The 15,549-nt window shown below is 49.8% G+C and overlaps 1 protein-coding gene across 3 annotated transcripts in view; it reads right to left on the bottom strand.

Annotated features, from left to right (window-relative positions):
• LOC128846364 (uncharacterized) overlaps positions 1–15,549 on the bottom strand; it is a 77,166-nt gene that overhangs the window by 20,987 nt on the left and 40,630 nt on the right. The window lies entirely within an intron of this gene.

Raw genomic sequence — 15,549 nt, 5'->3', positions numbered from 1 at the left:
AGGCCCTGATACATGTTGAAGCTCAAAGCGTCCACACACAAAGCCCTCTGACAAACGCCTGTCCCTCCTCCAGACAGCCAGGGGGTGGGTCCAAGCCCATGTGACCCAACCTGCCCACCTGTCAGCAAGGACATGACTGAAGCTTTCTTGCCAGCATCAGTTTGGATGGTCTACCAGTCCTATACCACAATCCCCTGGGCCTGTGCATCTTGGGCCTACTCTCTCCTATCTTCACACTCACCTCCTGTTTCAAAGACAGCCATTCGTGTTTAGCCCTTGTTTTCAATGGGGACTGCCATGTGGGAAACTGAGCTAGTGCCCCTTACCCACAAGCTGCCCATTGCCCAGACACACCAGGGTTCTGGTCAATGTGTGGGGGAGGCCAGCAAGGTCCCTGACTACAGCAAGAGCACAAGAAACCAACATATTTGTGAAAGCTCAGCAAAGAGTCTGGATCCACTGGACAGTTCTCAGGGCCGGGAGCAGCTCAAGCACCCCAAGACCACCTGCCACAAAAGGGAGGATGGGAATAGTGTGTCCAGGAGTTCCCTGGCTACCTGCCCCTTGCACCAGCAATTACACTGCTGTTGGGAACAGTTAGAGGGCTTATTCCTTCACCCGCTCACTTCCCTGGTCCTTCTCGCATGAACAGAGAGCAACAATACCCAAAGTCCAAAGGTGCAAACAATTTGATGTTTATTGGGGTGAACTTCCAGCAAGCACGATTCCAGTTTCCTTCCTCAGTGTCCCACTTCCCAGCTCTGACACCACAGAGCCGTACCTGCTCCCATTTCCTGTTCCCATTCCCTCCCCCACCAGCAAAACATGATTCCAATTCCCCCACCCCCATTGCCCTTACTTCCTGATTGACTGCAGACTATATAGTAAAACTTGAGTTCTGCTTAGCTATACCTTAACCAATCATTTTACTGAAATTTAACTAATCAGTCCTAACATACTGTAACATGGTTATTTAACCAATTATATCCCACCACCTTAACTGGTTTACACCCAACAAAATTAATTATACAGTAGACAGAAACAATCAAAGAAAACTAGGGTGACCAGATGTCCTGATTTTATAGGGACAGTCCCGATTTTTGGGTCTTTTTCTTATATAGGCTCCTATTACCCCCCACCCCCGTCCCGATTTTTCACACTTGCTGTCTGGTCACCCTAAAAGAGCCAGACAGAGATTATACAGACAAACAATGGGGAAGTGGAGACTACAGTGATAGAACAATACAGAAATGAGGATTTCACATCCCAGCTATTGATAAGTGAGTTCTTGCCAAACAGAATGCTATTAAACTAAGTTTCCTTTAAATCTTTTAGGCTCTTCCCTTTATCTGGAGGTGTCTATGGAAAGGTTGTAATTTGATGGTAATTTGATTATGCTGTCTGCATGTGTTATCATTTTTGTATTTGAAGTTATGAATATTAGCTATGTACTTGTATCTCAATGTGTTTGTTTCTGAGTAGCATCAGTAAAGCATTTGGTTAACTTCTTGAGAAAGGACAATTCTGAGTAAGTGCCCAATCAAGAAACAGTTAACTGACAGTGGACTCTGGGAGATACCAATCCACATCTGAGCTTTTCTGGGAATGTTCAAACTAACATGCAAACAAAGAAGTGGGCTGTAGTCCACGAAACCTTATGCTCTAATAAATTTGTTAGTCTCTAAGGTGCCACAAGTACTCCTGTTCTTCTTTTTGCGGATACAGACTAACACGGCTGCTACTCTGAAACAATGCAAACAATGGGGTCGCCCTGCAAAAAGCTGAATCATTCATGGACATGTGACTTGCCCAGTTGGCTACAAACTCCACCTTGTTGCTGTGATTTTGCACAGAAGAACAAAGGGGTTTCCACGCACAAGAGGGAGAATATAAAAGGCCCTGGAAGCTTCTCCATCTTGTCTTCAGCTGCCAGTGCACTGCAATCCTGACCCAGAGCCCCTTGCTATCCCAACTGTGGGCTCAGCCCTTCCCTCCCACAGCCTCCCCCCCACATCAGCTTTTCGGGTGCCCCTTAGTCCTGACCCGCAGCCCTCTGCTATCCTAGACCTGGACTTCACATCACCACCATCTCTGCCGGTGCACTGCAATCCTGATCTATAGCCCATTCCTATCCCAGCCCTGGGCAACCCCCCGCCAGCTTTGCAAGTGCCCCTCAATCCTGATCCATAGGCCCCTGGTAGCCCAGCCCTAGGCTGGCTGGTCAGGAGGATACTCACCGTTAGGAGTTGAGTTTGAAGTCACTGTCCTTGTCTGGGTGTCTCCCTGTAGGGTGGGTGGAGCTGGGGATTTCTGAGGATCCTCTGCAATATGAGAGGCTCTCAGAGGAACCAGGTTATATCAGGCAGCGCTGGGTATTCCCTCCGCCTTCCCCTGATCTGCCTCTCTGGGCGTCACCAACACACACTGCACTTCCCTGGATTCCTGGAATGCAAATCCCCGTGCCCAATGCCTGCAGGGAGTGGATAACCAGACAGCCTCTCTCCACATTCCCTTTCGCTTCCCCTCCCACCACCTAACCCTAACCCCATTCCCCACTGCCTCTCCCCCCACTCTCCCATTCCCAACTGCCTTTCCCCCCTGTGACGTTCCCCTCTGGTGTTATCTGGACTGGTGATCTGCTAGGTCACTCCAATCCTTGACTCTGGGATCCAGCCTTACCCGCTCTGCTGTGAGAACCCCCACTCCTGGGCTGTTCACACACAGCCTCTGGCATGTAAACTGCTCCCAGCTACTTGCAAGCGAATGGCACTAGCCAATATCTCCGGTTCCAGACACAACCCTGGGAACCTCTGTCTGGCAGTGCCCAGTTATGCGCACTGGACACTGCAAGCTTATGTAAGTTCATCAATTTAACAAAGAAATTGATATACACCAGGCTTGTTATCCCAACGGGAGCCTCTGACACACTGCAAACCAAACGTACTGCTTCGGGTAGGATAAACAAATAGATCTATTAACTATAAAGGTAGATTTAAGTGACTATAAGTCAAAGCATCATAAGTCAGATTTGGTCAAATGAAATAAAAGCAAAACACATTCTAAGCTGATCTTAACACTTCCAATGCCCATACAGACTGAGGCCTGGTCTACACTACGGGTTTAGGTCGACTTTAGCAGCGTTAAACCGAATTAAGCCTGGACACGTCCACACGACGAAGCGCTTTCTTTCGACTTAAAGGGTCCTTTAAACCGGTTTCTTTACACCACCTCCGACGAGGGGATTAGCGATAAAACCGGCCTTTGCGGGTCGGAATTGGGGTAGTGTGGACGGAATTCGACGTTATTGGCCTCCGGGAGCTATCCCACAGTGCTTCATTGTGACCGCTCTGGACAGCACTCTCAACACAGATGCACTGACCAGGTAGACAGGAAAAGACCCGCGAATGTTTGAATTTCATTTCCTGTTTGCCCAGCGTGGAGAGCACAGGTGACCACGCAGAGCTCATCAGCACAGGTAACCGTGATGGAGTCCCAGGATCGCAAAAGAGCTCCAGCATGGACCGAACGGGAGGTACGAGATCTGCTCGCCATATGGGGAGATGAAGCAGTGATAGCTGAACTCCGTAGCAGTAAAAGAAATGGAAAAGTATTAGAAAAGATCTCCAAGGCCATGAAGGACCGAGGCCATAACAGGGACACACAGCAGTGCCGCGTGAAAATTAAGGAGCTAAGGCAAGCTTACCACAAAGCCAGAGAAGCAAACGGAAGGTCCGGGGCAGAGCCGCAAACTTGCCGCTACTACGCGGAGCTGCATGCGATCGTAGGGGGTGCAGCCACCACTACCCCAATCGTGTGCTATGACTCTCTCACTGGAGAAACACACAGGGAAGACGGTTCGGGGAACGAGGAAGATGACGATGGAGGTACTGTAGGTAGCTCACAGCAGCAAGGAAGCAGAGAAACCGGTTTCCCCAACAGCCAGGATATGTTTGTGACCCTGGACCCGGAACCAGTAACCCCCGAACTCACCCAAGACCCTCAGGGCACACAGGAGACCTCTGGTGAGTGTAACTTTGTAAATATTTGTAAACATTACAAAAAAAAAAGCAAGCAAGTCTGTTAACGTGTATGGGGATGGAGCGGAAATCCTCCAGGGACATCTCCAGAAAGCTCTCCTGGTTGAAATGGGGTGATTTTATTAAGGGGACATCAGAGGCGCCCGTTCCTGCTCTTCTGACCAGAAATGTTCCCCGCTGTTAACCACGCGGTGGGGGGGAGGGGTGAAGTGATCATCCCAGAGAATCGTGTGTGTGGGGGGTGGTTTACTTGTGTTTGTGCCGCATGTTAACCGGGAAACCGCAGCCCCTCCTTTTACATTGAAACCCCATTTTAAATGGACAACCCAATTCATCCTTGATATGGGAAATGCGCTCCTGTTTGCAACCTTTCCCGCATGTTAAGAAGGTTAAAAAAGCCAAAACACTGTGGCCTACCATGGCTGCCTGCAAGCCGAAATATGCGACCTTGTAATGAAAGAGTGTACCCATTGTTCTCTAAAATGTCTTTTTTAACCACCTCTCCCTTCTCCTCCACCAGCTGCAAATGTTTCTCCTTCGCAGAGGCTCGTGAACATTAGAAAGAGAAAACGTAGGACGAGGGACGATATGTTCATGGAGCTGCAGATGTCCTCCCATGCTGATAGAGCACAGCAGAATGCATGGAGGCAGTCAATGTCGGAGATGAGAAAAGCCCAATATGAACGAGAGGAGAGGTGGCGGGCTGAATCGCGGGATGAACAGAGCAAGTGGCGGGCTGAAGACGATAGGTGGTGTCAGCTTGCAGACAGACGGCAAGAGGCAATGCTCCGTCTGCTGGAGCATCAAACTGATATGCTCGAGCGTATGGTTGAGTTGCAGGAAAGGCAGCAGGAGCAGAGACCGCCGCTACAGCCCCTGTGTAACCAACAGCTCTCCTCCCCAAGTTCCATAGCCTCCTCACCCAGACGCCCAAGAACACGGTGGGGGGGCCTCCGTCCACCCAGTCACTCCACCCCAGATGATCGCCCAAGCATCAGAAGGCTGGCCTTCAATAAGAGTTAAAGTTTTAAAATGCAGTGTGTCCTTTTCCATCCCTCCTCCCCCACCCATCCCAGGCTACCTTGGCAATTATCCCCCTACTTCTGTGAGGAACTAATAAAGAATGCATGAATGTGAAAAAACAATGACTTTATTGCCTCTGCAAGCGGTGATCGAATTGGGGAGGGGAGGGTGGGGTGGGGTGGTTGGTTTACAGGGAAGTAGAGTGAACTGGGTTGGGGGGGGGGTTGGAGGGTTCATCAAGGAGAAACAAACAGAAGTTTCACACAGTAGCCTGGCCAGTCACAAAACTCGTTTTCAAAGCTTCTCTGATGCGCACCGCGCCCTGCTATGCTCCTCTAACCGCCCTGGTGTCTGGCTGCGCGTAATCAGCGGCCAGGCGAGTTGCCTCAACCTCCCACCCCACCATAGAGGTCTCCCCCTTACTCTCACAGATATTGTGGAGCACACAGCAAGCAGCAATAACAATGGGGATATTCTTTTCGCTGAGGTCTGAGCGAGTCAGTAAGCTGCGCCAGCGCGCTTTTAAACGTCCAAATGCACATTCCACCACCATTCGGCACTTGCTCAGCCTGTAGTTGAACAGGTCCTGACTCCTGTCCAGGCTGCCTGTGTACGGCTTCATGAGCCATGGCATTAAGGGGTAGGCTGGGTCCCCAAGGATCACAATAGGCATTTCAACATCCCCAATGGTCACTTTCTGGTCCAGGAAGAAAGTCCCTTCCTCCAGCTTTCGAAACAGAGCAGAGTTCCTGAAGACGCGAGCATCATGTACCTTTCCCGGCCATCCCACGTTGATGTTGGTGAAACGTCCCTTGTGATCCACCAGGGCTTGCAGCAGCATTGAAAAGTACCCCTTGCAGTTTACGTAGTCGGTGGCTTGGTGCTCCGGTGACAAGATAGGGATATGGGTTCCGTCTATGGCCCCGCCACAGTTTGGGAATCCCATTTCAGCAAAACCATCCACTATTGACTGCACGTTGCCCAGAGTCACTACCCTTGCTATCACCAGGTCTTTCATTGCCCTGGCAAATTGGATCACAGCAGCCCCCACCGTAGATTTGCCCACTCCAAATTGATTCCCGACTGACCGGTAGCTGTCTGGCGTTGCAAGCTTCCACAGGGCTATCGCCACTCGCTTCTCAACTGTGAGGGCTGCTCTCATCTTGGTATCCTGGCGTTTCAGGGCAGGGGAAAGCAAGTCACAAAGTTCCATGAAAGTGCCCTTACGCATGCGAAAGTTTCGCAGCCACTGGGAATCGTCCCATACCTGCAGCACGATGCGGTCCCACCAGTCTGTGCTTGTTTCCCGGGCCCAGAATCGGCGTTCCACGGCATGAACCTGCCCCAGTGACACCATGATTTCCACATTGCTGGGGTCTGTGCCTTGTGAGAGGTCTATGTCCATGTCAATTTCCTCATCACTCTCGTCGCCGCGCTGCATTCGCCTCCTCGGCTGGTCCGGGTTTCGCCTTGGCATGTCCTGGCTCTGCATATACTCCAGGACAATGCACGTGGTGTTCATAGTGCTCATAATTGCCGCGGTGATCTGAGCGGGCTCCATGATCCCAGTGCTAGCTATGGCGCCTGGTCAGAAAAAAGGCGCGAAAATAGTATCTGATGGACCAGGAGAAGGAGGGAGGGCGGGAGGGAGGGAGGGCCGAGTGACGACATGGCGTACAGGTACAGGAACAGGGAGAAACACAAACAACTGTCACACAGAATGGTCCCCCCAAAGATTAAACTGAAAACCCTGGGCTTAGCAGGCCATTGATTTCACGGAGGAAGGGGAAGCAAATGAATACAGAACAAATCTATTTTTTACATCTTAAGCTGGCAGCCGATGGTGCAGCATGAGTGATAGCCTCTCCAGTACGATGATGACAGATACCAATCATAATATACCATCATCTGCCAAAAGGCAAGGGGCTGCTGCTGTGTAGCAATGCAGCCCCACGTCCGCCAGCCCCACGTCCGCCAGCACCCAGCATCGCCCTCGGCCTCTTCTGAGTGCTTAGCAGACAATACTGGGCAATTGGCAGAAAATAGTATATTACGATTGGTAGCCATCATCATCGAAACATGTCTGCCCAGGTGGCCATGATTGACAGCCACTCCAGTATGACGACGATGGGTACCAGTCATAATATACCATCTCCTACCAAAGGGCAAGGGGCTGGTGCAATGCAGCCCTACGGCTGCCAGCCCCACAGCTATCACTCATGCTACACCGTCTACCGTCAAAAGGCAGTTAGCAGCTGCTGCTGTGTAGCAATGCAGTCCCACGTCTGCCGGCACCCAGAGGACATATGGTAACGGTGAGCTCAGCTGAGCTAAGCGGGCTCCATGCTTGCCGTGGTATGTTGTCTGGTAACCCAGGTAAAAAGGCGCGAATCTATTGTCTGCCGTTGCTGTGACGAGGGGGGAGGGGCCTGACGACATGTACCCAGAACCGCCCGCGACACTGTTTTGCATCATCCGGGCATTGGGATCTCAACCCAGAATTCAAAGAAAAGGCGCGAACCGCTTCTCGGCTCGAGCTGTGGCGCAAACGTAGTATCTGACGGCCTAGGGGAAGGAGGGAGGGGGGCCGAGTGACAACATGGCGTACAGGCACAGGGAATTAAAATCAAGAACGGTGGCTGTGCATCAGGGAGAGACACAAACAACTGTCACACAGAATGGTCCCCCCCAAAGATTAAACTGAAAACCCTGGGTTTAGCAGGCCGTTGATTTGACGGAGGGAGGGGGAAGCAAATGAATACAGAGCAAATCTATTTTTTACATCTTAAGACGATGGTGCAGCGTGACTGATAGCCCTCGGCATCTTTCTGGGTGCTTGGCAGCAAATACGGGGCGGTGTATGACGATGGTCTTCAGGCCTATTGCACGATCGGCTGCTCAGGGAAGACTCTGCTAACGTGCGATGACCCGACTTGTAATAGGCCGGCTAACAGTCATAATACACCATTTACTGCCAAAAGGCAAGCCCCACGGCTGCCAGCACCCAGATCGCCGATGAAGGCTACCAGTCTACTGCACCGTCTACCGCCAAAAGGCAGTTAGCAGCTGCTGCTGTGTAGCAATGCAGTCCCACGTCTGCCGGCACCAAGAGGACATATGGTGACGGTGAGCTCAGCTGAGCTGAGCGGGCTCCATGTTGTCTGCACAGGTAACCCAGGTAACCCAGGTAAAAAGGCGCGAATCTATTGTCTGCCATTGCTGTGACGGGGGAGGGAGGGGCCTGATGACATGTACCCAGAACCGCCCGCGACACTGTTTTGCATCATCCGGGCATTGGGATCTCAACCCAGAATTCCAAGGGGCGGCGGAGACTGCGGGAACTGTGGGATAGCTGTGGGATAGCTACCCATAGTGCAATGCTCCGGAAGTCGACGCTAGCCTTGTACTGTGGACACGGTCCGCCGACTAGAGCACCTAGAGCATTTTATGTGTGGACACACACAATCGGCTGTATACAACCGATTTCAATAAAACCGGCTTCTATAAATTCGAACTAATTTCGTAGTGTAGACATACCCTTAGATGCTTCTGACCACAGACTGACTGCTCTTCAGCCAGGTTCTCCCCTTCAGTCGCTTGGTGGTGGCGGTGTCTGTAGATGTAGGTGGAAGAGAGAGAGCCTGGCAAAATGTCTCTCCTTTTTATCATGTTCTTTCTTTCTTCTTGGCTTTGCTCCCGTCCCCTTTCAGAGTCAGGTGAGCATTACCTCATCGCAGTCCCAAACTGACCAAAGGGAGTGGGTGACTCCCTCGAGGGTCTAACATATTCTTTTGTTGCTGCCTAAGCCAGTGTCCATTGTTCCTGTGAGACTAGGCTGAGTTTTTCCCATCCGTGCCCTGACGAGGTGTGATCTACCCCTCTGTTCTTGGAGAGTTTTTGCCTGGGCTTGCTTTAAGCCAGGAGGACACATTTTCAGCCTCATAACTATATACATGAAATTATAATCTATAACCTATAACCTTACTATAACATCACTAACAAGGAGTCCAGTGGCACCTTAAAGACTAACAGATGTATTTGGGCATAAGCTTTCGTGGGTAAAAAAAAACACTTCTTCAGATGCATAGAGTGAAAATTGCAGCTGCAGGCATTATATACTGACACATGAAGAGCAGGGAGCTACCTCACAAGTGGAGAACTAGTGTTGACAGGGCCAATTCAATCAGGGTGGATGTAGTCCACTCCCAATAATAGATGAGGAGGTGTCAATTCCAGGAGAGGAAAAGCTGCTTTTGTATGAGCCAGCCACTCCCAGTCCCTATTCAAGCCCAGATTAATGGTGTTAAATTTGCAAATGAATTTTAATTCTGCAGTTTCTCTTTGAAATCTGTTTCTGAAGCTTTTTTTGTTCAAGTATGTTATAGAATGTCCAAGAAGATTGAAGTGTTTCCTACTGGCTTTTGTATGTTACCATTCCTGATGTCTGATTTGTGTCCATTTATTCTTTTATGTAGAGACTGTCCGGTTTGACAATGTACATGGCAGAGGGGCATTGTTAGCACATGATGGCATATATCACATTAGTAGATATGTAGGTGAATGAGCCCCTGATGGTGTGGTTGGGTCCTCTGATGGTGTCGCTAGAGTAGATATGGGGACAGAGAAGGCAATGGGGTTTGCTACAGGGATTGGTTCCTGGGTTAGAGTTTCTGTTGTGTGGTGTGTAGTTGCTTGTGAGTATTTGCTTCAAGTTGGGGAGCTGTCTGTAAGGGAGGACTGGCCTGACTCCCAAGGCTTGTGAGAGTGGGGGGGGTCATTTTCCAGGATAGGTTGTAGATCATTGATGCGCTGGATTGGTTTTAGCTGGGGTCTGTACGTGATGGCCAGTGGTGTTCTGTTATTTTCCTCGTTGGGCCTGTCCTGTAGTAAGTGATTTATAACATTACTATAACAATTACTATAACATCACTATAACAACCATGCTCAATGCATCATGAGCCTTCTGAAGACACCCAACATGATAAACTTTGCATTGGATACCACACAATCATTTTATAAAGATGAAGATGGGGGTGTAGGGTGTTTCCCCAAGGTACAGAGAGTCACACCTCCCCTCTTAGTTTACTGCAAGAGGGTTAGTCACTGACTATCTCGAAGGCAGTTTATTGTTATCGTTCTCTTGCCATCCAGCCATTAAGGCCATGAGGCAGCATGCCTCAGTTTCCCCTTTCACACACAGCAAACCAGGTTTTTTATGGTTTCTCCGCTGTGATAAGCTTTAAACCTGTTTACAGGTATTAATTGAAAAGTAACATTATAATAAGTTTTAACATCCTTATCAATATTCTTATCCCCAAAACTTTGCATTAATACCAAATTTTTTATCACAGATGGGTGTTTACGAGTATCTTTATGATACCACCCTCTGTTCAGATAGTGTAGTTTGAGGTTAGTTTGTTCATTACCCAGGGTGTCCTTTGACTGTCTCCCATGTAATCAGTCACTGGCTTCTCTTTCCCTCCAGTGTTTCCCTTTGTGTGGGCTCTTAATTTAATCATGTTTCTGGCATTTTGATATCTCGGGGTCTGGCAAGATAAGGATCCAGGGGAATCCTGCACATTGGCTGGCCCTTTGGGGAGTGGTCTCCCAACCCCAGGACTGTACATATGTAGGAAATCCAGCTCCCCTTTTGGGGTTACCCTGTGTTTCCCCCTCCCAGCACTGAGTTCTTCCCTGTCCCCTAGAGGGCTGTGATCTGTGCTCTCTGGGCTAGGCGTGTTTACCCCTGGATCAGATTCACCCTTTCCCAGCAGCTTTCCCAGAACTGCTTTCTATGTCTCACTGCCCCCCGCCCCCTTCTGTGAGTTGGATCCTCTGTATTCTGGCAAACTACTACCTGGCAATTTCCTGGTCTCAACTCCTCTGCTGTTACAGGCGTTGGAGCTGCATCTTGATGTGAAGAGACACCGTTACTTTCCAAAAACTTATCAGGAATAGCATCCTGAAAAACTGGGACCTGGATTGGGGTACCCTCCACCACCCCTTTCTCTGTCCCTGAGAAGTCAGCTGTGTGGCTGCTCCCCTCCAGGAGGTCAGTTACACAGTTCCTTCTCAAAACCTGGGTCACAGGCTGACTGCCTGGGTGCACAGATGCTGACCCAGCCATCCTCCTAGTGTCCTGGGCATCCTGCCCCAAGTGACTGGTGAGGAGACATTCCTGTACCCCCACTATTCCTTCCCCAGTTTCCTCCTCTGGGCCTCCTCCTTCAGCTGCAGAACTCTGCCAGCTAGCAACTGGGACAGTTTCCTTAATCACTGACAACACCTCTCCTGCCTCTGCGCCTGAGAGCATGTTGCCTTCTGCTGGAAAGGAGCTAGTCTCAGCCCCTCCCATACTTGTGTAACCCTTCTGCCCATCTTAGCTGGCAGCAACAAGGGCCAGGTTCAGTATCTAGGGGTTCCGTTTCAATAATGCAATGCAAAACTGGCTCGAGCCCCCTCCCAGTGACCTAGGACAATTACATAACACCCCCCCGGGCGCCTCTAGGAAGTAATACTTCCCCTCTTGCAAGCACAGAGTCTGAGTGTAGCAAAATCCTTTTAATAAAGGAGGGAAACAATGCGGCATTATGTTGGGGAAACACCACAAACAGGATTCATAACACAAACCATGAGCAAAAGGCCCACCCCCAAGTAAGTTTGGCAGTATCCTTTGCCCCTCGGGGTCTTAAGTCCAACAACCCAAAAGATCACCCCAAAGTCCCAAAAGTCCAACACCCCAAAAGTTTATTGAGTCCAGCAACCCAAAAATCACCCAAAAGTCCAACAACCCAAGAGTCTCTGTCCCTGGTCAGTGCAGCCCCAGAGTTCAAAAGTTTATCTGCAGAGTTTTACCCCCCCTAGCCTGGGTGGAAATGGGGGGGGGAGGGGCATGCAGGGTGTTAAGGGGCACCTTACGTGGTCCGAGGCTGACTGTCCCACCTCTCCATGGGGTACTGCTGCAGCCTTCACCATGAGCTGCTCCACTCCACCAGCCATCCTGTGAGCCGCTCCAGCTGTCCCACGAACTGCTCCGCTCTGCCCCACTTCACTCCACTCACCATCCCATGGGCCACTCTAACCGTCCTGCAAACTGTTCAGCTCTGCGCCACTCACCAGCCCATGGGCCACTCCAACCATCCCACAAACTGCTCTGCTTTGCCAGCCACTTAGCAATAGATCTTCAGGCTCCCCCACTAGTTAGCACAGCATTCAGTGATCTCAGCTCTTAGTAATTTTAGTTCTTTAGTGATTTCAACTTATAATAGGGGAGCCCCAGTGCTGGTACACCATTAACCCAAAGCAAATTCAACACAGCAGCCTGTAACTAGACTCTTAACAGAATCAAAACTAGCTCTGCTATTTAACCATGGAGAGAGGAGACAATATAATTGCTGTTTCAGGCCTTCAAATGGGACCTCTCCTATCAGCTGTCCCTCTCTCAATTCACTGGGTTTTGGAACCCATGTCCCTTGTCTAGCGAGTGCTCCGTAGTTGATGGTGAGTCCCTCTGTCGTAAAACAAAAGTTCCATTGGCCTTGATTCACATAATCACAACACTTTATTCTTCCTGCCCCAATAACAGAGAAACTGGGGATCCCACAGCAGCCAAAGTGACCATTTGGGTGGCTGTGGGCTCATGCTAGGCAGGGTGGGTGTGCCTATGCAAACAAGACCAGCCCCTGAAGTTCTTTTCCACAACTCACCACAATTCACCACCAGATGTCAGGGTAGAGCTCATCCTGACTGCTTACACTTGGAAGCACCCAGCTTCCCTGTGCTAGAGAGTCACAGGAATCCTCATCCACGTCAGTGGTTTCTGAGATCCCCTGCCCCTTATCTGGGCTCTCCTCTGGGACACATTGCTCTACACTCCCTAGAGCTGGATTTGCCACTGGTTCAGCTGCGACCTGCTGTTCTCTCTCTGGCAGGAATTACACCCACATCCCTTTCTGATGTGGTGTTGCCTCCAGCTGCAGTGTAGGAGTTGGTCTTAACCACCCTCCCACCTGGAAGCATGTGGCTTCCCCCTGATGCAGGAGAATGAAGGAGACTCTCTCCCATTCTCTCAGCAGTTCCTGAGACCTTACCCTTTCCCTTGGGGGTCCCAGCATAACTCCCTCCTGCTGCAGGCAAATACTTTAACCTGAGCTACACGGAAAAAATCATTAACAAGGAGCAGGTCGACTAGGAGGTGTTCCATTAGCCCCACAGTTAAAACACGTTCCAAACCTTCCCAATCCACATGGATTTTAGCTAGTGGTACAAGGAATCTGCTTTTGCCCACCCCCACAATCTCTGCCATTTAGCCAGGCAACATACTGGCCTTTGGGACCACACTCTGCTTAACCAGAGAGATCTGGGCCCCTGTATCCTTGTGCCCCAAGTATTCCCTGCCATCAATTTGGACAGGCTTAACATGCTCCATATCTGGTTCTGCAGAGGCTAACCTCATAGAACCAATGCAATGGGTTTCGATTGCTTGGTGGGTTTCTGTGTTGAGGACAGCAGAACTAACATGAGCTATTGTTTGCCTGCTTCCTCCCAGAACAGGGCATTTATTCCTCAGGTGATTAGTGAAATTATACTGATAGCACCTTTTGGGCTATTCTACTTTTACAGGAGATTTGGGATAAGAGTTACTGCTAAAGGAATGTTTTTGGGTAAGAGACTGTTTAGGCTCCCAGCCCCCTTCCCTCTTCCCAGGGGCAAAATGGGATCCTCTCTTCCCATCAGTTTTAAACACCTTTCTGTGGCCTGCCCTCAATAAATGTCTGATTCTGTTCAAAGGCATCAGCAAAAAAAGCGATTTCATCCACAGACTTTACGTCTTTGTCCCATAGGCACTGCTCTACATCAGCCTTACACATGCTTAGGAAATGCCCTTGAGCAACAAGATCCAACATTCCCTCAAAACTTGCCACCTCCTTACCCCTCACCCATTTTCCCAACAAATCTTTCATTTTGTTTACATATTCCCCATTACTCATACCAATATCCCTCTTGAGATTCCTAAATTTAACTCTGTATGTTTCAGGGGTAATCTGAAAACTTCAAAAAACAGTATGTTTAAATTTACAATAGTTTAAAGCATCTTCAATAGACATTCCATTGAATACATTTCAAGCTTTACCAGTAAATTTTGCAATCAGGGTAGGAACTCTCTTATCATCATCAGAGATTTCATATGTAAGCAGAGTCAGGATGAGCTCTACCCTGACATCTGGTGGTGAATTATGGCAAGTGTGGAAAAGAACTCCAGGGGCTGATCTTGTTTGCATAGGCACACCCACTCGCCTGGCATGAGACAACAGCAACTCAAAGTGGTTACTTTGGCTGGTGTGGGATCCCCAGTTTTCTCTGTTATTGGGGCAGGAAGAATAAAGTTTTGTTACCCTGATTCTGTGAATCAAGGCCAATGGAATTGTTGTATGACAGAAGGACTGAGTGAGTCCTTCACCATTACCTAAGTAGCACTTGCTTGACAAGGGGCATGGGTTACAAAACCCAGTCAAGGGAGAGAGGGTGGGGGGTGGCAGCGGCAGCAGCAGCAGGTATTTGTACATGATGATATGGGTGCACCTCTGAGGGCTTGATGTACTAATTGCACTACCTTCTCTCTCCACTGTTGAATGTCAGAGCTAATTTTGATTCTATTAGGAGTCTAGTTACAGGCTACTGAGTTGAATTCACTTTGGGCCAATGGTGCACTAGCACTGGGGCTCCCCTACTATGAGCTGAGATTGCTAAGAGCTGAAATTACAAAAGAGCTAAAGTTATTAAGAGCTGAGATCACTGAGTGCTGTGTTAACTAGTGGGGGAGCCTGAAGCTATGTTGCTAAGCAGCTGGTGGAGCAATTTGTGGGGACGACTGGAGGAGCAGCGAGCAGCGCGGAGCCTTGTGGGGCCGGTTGGAGCGGCCCAAGGAAGGGCGAGCGGAGCTGTTTGTGGGGACGGCTGGAGCGGCTCACAGGTCGGTGAGCGGAGCAGTTTGTGGGATGGCAGGAAGTGGACTGTCTCGGGGTGAAGGCTGTGGCGGAACCCCACGGAGAGATGGCTGGCCGGCCTCGGATCACGTAAGGTGTCCCTTAACACCCTGTGTGCCCCCCCTTTTTACTCTGGGGCTGCACTGACCAGGGACAATGACTTGGGGGTCTGTTGGACTTTTGGGACTTTGGGTGGTTGCTGGACCCAAGAGACTTTGGGGGTGTTGGACTTTGGGGACTCTGGGTGATTTTTTGTGTTGCTGGATTCAAGAACCAAAGGGAAAGGACACAGCCCAATTTGCTGGGATGGGTTTTTTGCTCATGGTTTGTGTTAGGAATCCTGTTTGTGGTGTTTTTCCAATTTAATGCTGATGTCGTTTACCTCATGTTATTAAACATTTTCTGCTACACTCAGACTCCGTGCTTGCGAGAGGGGAAGTATTGCCTCTTAGAGGCACCCAGGGGGTGGTATGTAATTGTCCCAGGTCACTGGGTGGGGGCTC

Source organism: Malaclemys terrapin, chromosome 12, assembly GCF_027887155.1.
Source record: "Malaclemys terrapin pileata isolate rMalTer1 chromosome 12, rMalTer1.hap1, whole genome shotgun sequence".
In the NCBI taxonomy this organism is placed as follows: Eukaryota; Metazoa; Chordata; order Testudines; family Emydidae; genus Malaclemys; species Malaclemys terrapin.
The sequence above is the reverse complement of the archived record's forward strand: the minus strand, read 5'-3'. Positions and strand labels throughout refer to the sequence as shown.